Raw genomic sequence first — 8,381 nt, 5'->3', positions numbered from 1 at the left:
TGCTGTGGCCCTGGCACTGAAACCAACTTTTTATGACTTCAGTGAACTCACTGGACAGTGTATCTTCTCATTAGTTTGTAAAAGACTTGAGTCCTGCTGTTAAAACAGCCTCTCTATCCTCCTCGGTAAAATGGGATTGTGATGTTTTCCTGGGCTCAGAAGGATATGACCAGAGTGGAAGCTGTGTGGTTAAGTTAACTGCAGTAGAAACTGTGTTAATAAGCTAGGGAAGACACCCAAGAAAGCCTTTCCTCCCCAAGAGCAAGGAGTTGCACACAATTTGGCTCCTTCAGTGGAAGTCCTATGATCGCTGCTGTCGGTATTCAATGGCTTGAATCTCTGCCTTTGCACAGAAGAAGCTGCGGTCACCAACTCTCCCTCCCTGCCCCTGAGCACCATCTAGAAATAATCACTTAAAAAGCAGCATGACACTTCCTTAAAACAAGTCTCTGCTGAGGCTTGAGCAGATGGCTTCCTGAGGACTTCTGAAGGCACTTCACATGGCTTTGGCCGTTACAGAGGTAATGACTTGATGTATGTTCTTAGCAAGCTCAGCACTGATACCTGCAAGGCATTCCAGAGAGAAAGAGTATGTCTTTGTTGTCTGAAAGACTGAATTGAACAAGTATTTAATGACCAAAGCACGCTGGTTAATCCTTGGTAATTTAGGAACTGTATCAGCAGTCTTGCAATAGTCGTGAAGTAGTTGTGTGGCCACGGACTTTCACATCGCACTAGTGCACGTGCTATGGTTGTTACTTCTAGATTCCTCAATATAACCTTTCATCCTTTTACTTTACAGAAGCATAAAAATAAGGGCTGAAAAATTCGCGACTGTGATGGGGAGCTAAATAAGGAAACAGAGCTGCTTACTGAAAAGCCACCCCCTCCGAGAGAAATGTCAGTGACACAATGAGCACTATTATTCTGCTCCTTTACAACCAGATCGGGGGTTTATGGTAAGTCTGTAGGAAAGGGCACCAGTATCCTATCGGTAAACCGTGCTCTGATTTGCCTTCAGTGCTCGGTTTTTGGGGTAACTCTTCCTCAAGAAGCCCCTGTGCTCCTAGGAAAACCCATGATTGCCTTGCCAGGCAGGTAGAGCAGCCAGAGAGATATTTTCTTGCCTGCTGCTCCAGTGCACAAGCACCTTTCCCCTTGTTACAGTTGTGCAAGGCAATCGTTCAATCGCCCTTAATAAATTGCAGCTATGAAGCACCGTGAAATGATCATGTGCAACAGATGACTTGGTCCATCTAACGGTCTCCAGCAACTCTAGATTCTTTGCGTTGAAAGAATGTATTCTTTGATAGGGCAGGGTTTTTTTTTTTTCATTTTTTTTCCATAAAGTCTTATTTAAAGGAAAAATAATCTCATTTAGCTTATCTCCTGCCATTCATGGTCATGGGGACTTTCTACTACTTTCCGGTAATGAAATCTGTACTTTGCAAACTCTAGAGAAATTATCCCCCCAGACAAGTTCTGATAAGAAAAGAATATTTTAACCTTCTTTACTATGATTTAGCAGCTGGAAACAAGGCAAATGTCCAGGGCTACGACAGGACATATTGCTACTCATCTCTCTGCAGATTGTCGGCAACAATTCCACAGACAAAGCTGGGAACCAACAGTTTTATGTAATAGGTATTTGGATGCCTTTTCAAGTCAGGTGAGAAAATAGCGCAGGCTGAGTTAGCTGATGTCCTGCTATTTGGAAACGCTTCTGTTGTTTAAATAAACACAGTTTAAATAAAATAAGCAAAGTTAATTACATTCCAGGTGACCTCACAGTTTTTTCTTGTGGGTGAACAAGAGGGTGAAAATACCTTAACATACCAAGTTAATTCTAGTGAGCTAAATACCTAGAGGACAGCTTGCTAATGTTGGGGAGGTTTCGTTTGGAAGGTGTCTTAGTATGTTGGAACAAATTTTCCTAGAAAATAATGGAATTTGCTTTGTGCAGTGGAATATCAAGGAAAATATTTAACTGGGGCCATATATGTATGTATATTTATATGCATATTTAACTGTTCGGGAAGTTATTGATCTTTATATAGAGCTGCAAAATATTTGTAAATTTGCTGGCAGGGAATACGTGTTTCTCTAAGCTGGAAAATTTTCTTTAGAATGTGTCTTTTACAGTGAAATTTTGGCCAGAAAGAGTTAAAAAAAATTCCCTTTGATAATATGGAAATAAAACAGCTTTACAAGACAAATGTTTCACTACAGTTCTATAAATTTTATTTCATATTTATTTTAAATGATATATTAGATGAAGCTTTGTATTATTTCAACATCGTTCAAATAAGTGCTTTTGATGTTTCTCAATCAATATTTTTGGACTATGTTTCCCATGAGAAATTCTGAGTTTTTGCTCCTATTCATTACCAGAGCCACTCTTTTCTCACCAGTTTTTGTAACTGGTGTATTTGCTCTGTTTAGCATCTCTAACTCAATACTGCTCATTTCTGTGTGCGAGGTGGTGCTGGGGGCTCTGAGCGTGGCGGGGTGCGTGGCAGTGGGTGTGCGCAGAGACAGCTCTGTAGGAAGTCTTGTTGCATCTGTGCTGCCTTCCCTACGAGCTCCGATCTACTCTGTGTAAAAATAGGATTACTGTTTGCATTTTAAATTTTTCGATCGTCTTTGGGGAACGTGATGTCAGTGATGGTTTAGGAACATCTACCCTCTACCTCAAAGCCTTTTCTTGAGATTCTGTTACACAAATGACTGGTTTTCTACTGGTCTATGGATCTGACTTGGCTCGTCTTGTACACAGAGATCCAGAAGGGATGTGTAGGAAGGGGCAGCAGGTTGTTAAACACATCCACCTGTCTCTCCTAACTATGCTTTCAGTGTTATATGAGCCAACAGATAAGGTGCGTCATCTTTAAGATAGGTCAAGTAGCAATTTCTTAAAAAATAACTGTAAGAAGCGAATGAATTTCTTATGAAGGGGTAAATAGGTTTTTGCCTCCTAATTCCTATTATTTACTGGCTTCAGGCATTCGAGTTCTCTTGTGGAAAGTTCCTTTTGCAGGAGTGGAAGTGGCAGAGGTCCAGGCAAATGGATGAGGTCTCTTGCACCCTTTCTCTATGGCAGCAAGAGGCCAAAGGATCTGGTTGCCTAACCCTGGAAAGCCTAGTTATCCATTTGGAGATCCTTTTGAGTTGCTCTAGACTTTGGCACATGCCCAGTTTGCCTCCCTGGTATCCTGCAGGCTTTCTCCCACTCCAGCAGCACTTCTTCTGCAGTAGCCATGCTATTCCTCCCCTGCAGCCTGCGCGGCAGGAGCCGTTTGCGAGCCTCTGTGGGAGTTACTGCTACCGTAGTGGGTACATACAAGTGTTGGAGTAAAAATATGACTCTAAACAGCTCCACCTTACCCCTATCCCCTAGAAACACGGCTTCTACAAGGCTTACTTTGAGGTGTCTGCAAGGCACTGAGGGTATGAAAGGGTATCGCAGAGTGAGCAAACCCACATCAGAAAACACAGCAAGCTTGTAGGAAAATTTGCTGAAGCGATGTAGTGCGGTGCTGATCTAAAGTGGTCTGGAATACAGGAAAAGGTGAATCTTCTTTCAGAATTACAGCAAATAATTTTATTCCCTAGGCAGACTTTGAGGACTGCTGTAGGGATTCTTGTATTCCTCCCCAGTCGTTTCGGATGTGACTGAAACAGGCTGTTCTTAGAGTTGGACTCCAACTGAACGAGAGGGTTTGCTCCAGCCTCTGCCTGACCTGGGGGTTATAGGCACTTCAGAAAGCAAAAGCAGAGCTGTGCAAATAGCCCACTTTATGTTTAAGTCATACTGTCCCTATGAATACAGCTTGGGATGGGTTTCCATCAGGACAGGCTGGTTTGAAGCTCAGCTTATCCTGGAAGACAGTGTGGGGCTGCTTTGGGAAAACCCAGATGTTCTTAAAAAATTAATTGCTGTTATATGCCTTTCCAGAGTGGGAGGATGAGGGGAGGCATGCGGGAGGGAGCAGAAAAGCATTAGGCATTTATTCTTACGTACTAATATATCCGCATCGTTTTAAACCACATTTATTCTCTGGGATGTTTATGTATTCATGCTGAATTTGGGATAACAGAGTCTATAAGGATATCTAATATTAGTGAAGAAGAAAATGACTGCTATAGTATTTTCTGCTCTCAGTTCCTTCTCCACTAATGCCCTTACACCTTTCTTTTTCAGGCTTTTTGTAGCATCCTAAACAGAAGGATATTGAAGGGAGCTGATTCTGCTTTGATCCTTATGCTTGTTGTCAAAGCGCTTGGGATTGAAGAGACTGTTGGCTACAATTGACTGTGACAATTAGGAGATGATCAGAGCCCTAGAGTGGAGCACTTAAAGGGTAATTTACATGTCAGTTTGTCGAATAAAAAAAAGATATTCAGCTAAGATTTTTTTTTTCCCCTTAGAGCCTTGTAAACTGCAATTTGTGCTCTAGTAAGAAAAACCTGGCAGAGGAGTTAGGATAGCCATTTCCATTTGAAAAGAGGCAATCATAAGGCCACTGCTGAGCCTATTGTCCACTAAAAATGCTGATTTGCAGTCAGGGAGTGAAAGAGTGGAGCCATCACTAAATAGAACCTCGTGCAAGGTAACTCCCCCTTGGTGGCTTTCTAATGTTGGCTGAAGGTTTTATATACCTTAAATCCTGCATTTACTATCATTATAACATTGTTACTGATCATGAATGTCCCTTATCATAACAAAAAAAATGAAGGTATTGAGGGGGAGGTGGGTGGAACAGGAGCTACCAGCCAGTGGATAGGCTCACACCAGCTATCTATTGTATCACATCTTTCTTATTCTCTTGCCTTTTGTAAGCCATCACAATTTTCTTCTTGTCACCCTTTGCACTTTGCCATTCAGTCACCTTCCATAACAGTTTTCTCATAGGTTTTCCATACCTATTTACACTTCGTTTTAGACACGCTCCCAGTAGATTTTTAGCATTTTTCCACGTTTAACCTGCTGGGAAAGGAAAAGAGAGAGGGAGGTGACAGTAGCTGTTCAGTTCATAGTTTGCCTTTCTGTAACTGCAGCGCAATTAGGCTGAAAGAAAGACTGTGTATGCTCAGGTCTGAGAGAGGACTGAAGTTAAGACAGCTGATTATTAAATAAACTTGTTTGCTATCAGTCCTTTTTTTTTTTTTATGGGATAGCTCTGATGAACCCAGAGTTGTTTTGACTATAGAGTTATAAATGAACTTATAAATATATCAAAAAACAACACCTCCCTCATTATTCTGGTTGGTGTGAGCTGTAGCATATGTGATATTCCCAACTGTTTAAGGAAGGGATATTAGTAGGTACATATGAAGCTCCAGTGTTTGTATATGCAAATAAGGGTTATTTATTTTGAGGTTGCATCATAGGTTTTACTTCCAGAGATGGCATTGGTTCCATTTTACTCTCATTTCCCCAAAAGAAGAAATGCTTATTTATTCCAGTCTGGGAACCAGAATTAAAAACGATTTGTTACAATGCTGACCAAGTAGATTTTGCTGCCCAGATGTGCAATGCCATAACCCCCCCACCATGATCTATGCTTCTGGGCAAGTTTTGTGGCTCTTAGTAAAAGCCCAGTAGGTCCATAATGTTTTCGATTCTGATCCCAGTGGCAGACCCCAGTGAGACGCCACTGACTGGGACAGATATGGGATTTCTGTTGTTGCCAGTAGGATAAGGACCAGGGCTTGTGTGTCCATAGTGTCACCAAAATGCCCTTTCTTAAGTTATATGCCTTACGTCCTTGAGGTTTGTATGTCAAATGCTTGACAATGAAGTTTCTATTTCCAAACTTGTACCACAAACATGTTTTAACCTGGCCTTCGTACACAGTGGAAAAAAACCCTTCAAAATATTTCTAAACTGTGGAGCATTTATCGTCATTGTAGAGTTTAATGCAAAGAAAATCTTTTAATACCTATTTTTCTGGAGAATTATTATGTAGGCCTTTTATCCAGGATGCTGTAAATGTGAGGTGGTTTTTTTCCTCCCTTCTCTTGCAGTTGCGCTAAACTTGTTGAACATCCCAATATTTATGTGTGTTTATCCCTGTATCCAACGTAAAGAACAAACAGGATACATAAAATAAAATATGAATAGTACACAGCGCAATGACAGAGTGAGTCTGGAATGGCTTTGGCTTTATGTGTGTCTGCAGAACTGAGGCAATGGTAAATCTGTACTAGAAAAAAAAATGAGGCATAGCAGGAGGTCCTCGTCTCCCAGGTAATGGCTAAATGACGAGCAGATGAGCCATCGTAATATTGATTTAAGCATTTTGTTCCAGCCAGTCACGATTAACTTTGATTTGTTTTTACTTTCCTCTTACAGGTTTGCATTTAAAGGACTTTCAGAGTACTAATCGTATAAAATTCTAGTAACTGCACATTCTCTTGCTGGATGGGTAATGAATGTAAGAATGATTTGGGGTTTTCTCTATGCTTTAGAATTAATTTTTTGAAATGAGCAAGAAGAAGAAAATTTTACTGGATGTCAATGCATTTTGGAAAGTCTTAATTTTTGGGGTGTAGGTTTAAAAAAAAAAAAAAGTCTTCCTTAAGAAGACTTTGGAAATGTAAAGTTGATTAGAATTTCACTGAGATGTGCTTTTCAAAATGAATTATCAATTCTACTGTTCCTGTCACAAAATATAATTCTAAAATAAATTAATGTATGTATTGATCATAATGCCAGAAAGCACATTACAGCTTCCTTAGAATTGCTTTTCTTGCTCAAAAATACATAGAGGGCAAAAGTCTACGTATTCATAGTAAAAATATACTTCCTTATGCAACCCTGGGTTATACAGATTTAGATCTAATTTAGGTTTCAAGCTCACGAGAATAAATCATACCCATGTAACTGCTTTTTATACGTGAGAAATTATGTTCATGTTAAAGCATTGTACAACTTGACTTCTATAGGTTTGAAATAGGTGAAGATTAAGACAAATTACGTGTAGTGAAATACTATGACCCTTTTCATTACCTGCCTTCTCATTCTGTCTGAAATATATCCCTTTATTGCTTTGTGAATTAATAATATGATGTTGGACAACTACAGATGACTTCTAGTTAATTAGAATTAGAGTTTCAGATGCGTGTTATGATGCATCAGAACTTTCTCTATTTTCTGCTAATAGGACACACCAAGTGAATAACAGAATATTTGTCAAGAGCAGGAAGGGAAAATGGTCTCCTGACCTAAATAAGATGTCACTCTGAGGAAAGTCACCTAACTGCTTAATGCCTGGCTTTCAACGAAACTTTTCAGAATTGTGGCATCTCTTGAAACTGGATGTTTGAACAAATGTTGAGATCTGTGATGTGAAAGTCATCTGATCTCTGCAGTGCTAGAGAACATACTGGGTATATGGCTTTTAGTGACATAAATTTGTAGGCTTTACTGCTCGGTCATTTTATTTAATCAGCCCAGATCTTCAAGAGATAAAAAATAAATATATCTCCACCACTAACTGTGGGGTGGCTGAAGCGCCATAAATTTCATTTTTATCTGATAGATATTGTAGAGAGTATGAATACCCTTTGAATGCGTTTCTGATAGTAAGATGGCTCTGGAGGACCGTGATACTCTGCTGTCTCATCCTAAGAGAATTCAAAAATTTACCAGATGTTCCTCTGCATCTCCTGGCTCACTTATGGTCTTGAAAAAATCTTGCCCTAGGGATAACATTGGTGGTGTATTTCAGGGTTCACTGTACCCCAAATAATTTTAAAATTAAATTGAAAGATCGAACCTTTATTTATCTTGTCTCCTTTTTATTTCAGGCTGGGCCTTACTGCAGAGTTTGGATTAAAAATGTCGCCATCTAAGAGTGTATTCAAATGAAGCTTTAAAAAAACAGGGAAGAAATTAAAAAAGAATGTGGTGGTGCAGGCTGTTTTTCAAGATTCCCTCCCAAAGTGCAGAGCTGGGGCCAAATTTACTGCCAGCGCAAATGGAGTTTGTTCTGTTGAAGGTGAGCTTATTTCAGCTGGCTGATCCTGTAGACCCAAGTTTTGTATTTTGAAGGCAAATCCCAGCTAAAGCTGAATTGTGAACCTTTAGGGATGTCGCTTTCTTATATAAGAGTACCCGGTAAATTCACTGTTGGCTCTCATTTCAAAGAGACTCCTAACCTTGAAGGCCTGTGCCCTGGTCATGTGTTTGTTGGCCACACAAATCCAATGCGGTGTTCTATCCTGGTCATCTTGGAAGCTCTGCACGTGACTGAAGAGTTCATTATGATTCAGTAAGGGATGCTGATGAAACCAGCTCCATCCAATGCCTGCCAAGGGGCTGCCGGGTGCGTTAGCGTGCATCAACTTGTGTCAGCACTGGTGGGAGCGGTCCATTT

The 8,381-nt window shown here is 40.2% G+C and overlaps 1 long non-coding RNA gene across 1 annotated transcript; it reads left to right on the top strand.

The window, feature by feature from the left end:
* Nucleotides 1-349: 349 nt before the first annotated feature.
* LOC128852550 (uncharacterized) lies at nucleotides 350-6,240 on the top strand. The gene is made up of 4 exons (XR_008450480.1): nucleotides 350-521; nucleotides 803-959; nucleotides 4,202-4,361; nucleotides 6,028-6,240. It is a non-coding gene; the product is annotated as an uncharacterized LOC128852550 (long non-coding RNA).
* Nucleotides 6,241-8,381: the final 2,141 nt, after the last annotated feature.

This window comes from Cuculus canorus, chromosome 6 (genome assembly GCF_017976375.1).
Source record: "Cuculus canorus isolate bCucCan1 chromosome 6, bCucCan1.pri, whole genome shotgun sequence".
NCBI lineage: Eukaryota > Metazoa > Chordata > Aves > Cuculiformes > Cuculidae > Cuculus > Cuculus canorus.
This window is presented reverse-complemented; position numbering and strand designations above follow the sequence as displayed.